Raw genomic sequence first — 987 nt, 5'->3', positions numbered from 1 at the left:
TTCATTGCATTTTCTTTTTTTTTTTTCTTTTTTCATTGCATTTTCTGACCTTTTTAACTTGTTGACTTGTTTGTGATCTGCCAGGTATAGGCCACAGAAGGGCAGACTGTATCCCCAGGGCCTGGTCCAGAGCCAGGTCGAATGTTTCATGGCCATGAATTCCATTGCTGTAAATGTGGCTTTATAGCTCTTCCTGTTAAAAAGCGGAGTCTGTTTCTTTGGGGTGGCCTTGTGACTTGCCTTGACCAATAGTTGTGATAGACGTGAGGCTGTGTGTGGTCCAGAGCCTGTGCATCAAGAAGTCTTGGATGCCCAGAAAGCTTCTGGAAGAGAGGCCCAGCCATTCCAGCTGACCCACCCGCGGAATAAAGCAGGTTCAGTAAGCCTGGTGAAACCAGCAGAACTGCCCAGCCAACCCACCGAGTAGCAGAAAACAACAAATGATTGTTCTTTTAAGCCACTCCATTTTGGAGTAGTTTGTTACACAGCATGAGACACCCCTTAATCCTTACGTGTTGAATGAATGAGTGCTTGAATGTGTGACATTCTCTGGGAAGTGCAGTGCAATCCCCTGACTAACAGAAGTTTTGAGCCACCCCCCACAACAAGGTCAGGCTATGTCACTCCCTGCTGAAAACCCTGCAGGACTCCCCAGTGCCCTTGGAATTGAATCCAAGGGAAAGTTTCTCCTGCTAGCTGGAATTAGAACGTTCCTATGAAACCTTACGTAAGCTGAAATGGCACAAGGCGAAGAAGCAATTACCATTAATGTATATGGGAAATTTTTTGAGTGTTCCCAGATAACGTAGCAGAACACCACATGTGCACCCGTCAATCCGCTCAAGCTATAGACTCGCCATTTTATCTGTTACTGGATGCTGGCTAATGGAAACCACTTTGCTACCAGCAGAACCAGTAGTAACTTCGGCAGCTTTCAAGATTCTCTCTCTGTGTGTAAGTGGTTTGATTGGTGAACACTCAATAAGT

Source organism: Myotis davidii, unplaced genomic scaffold (assembly GCF_000327345.1).
Source record: "Myotis davidii unplaced genomic scaffold, ASM32734v1 scaffold526, whole genome shotgun sequence".
NCBI lineage: Eukaryota > Metazoa > Chordata > Mammalia > Chiroptera > Vespertilionidae > Myotis > Myotis davidii.
Note: the sequence above shows the minus strand (reverse complement) of the source record.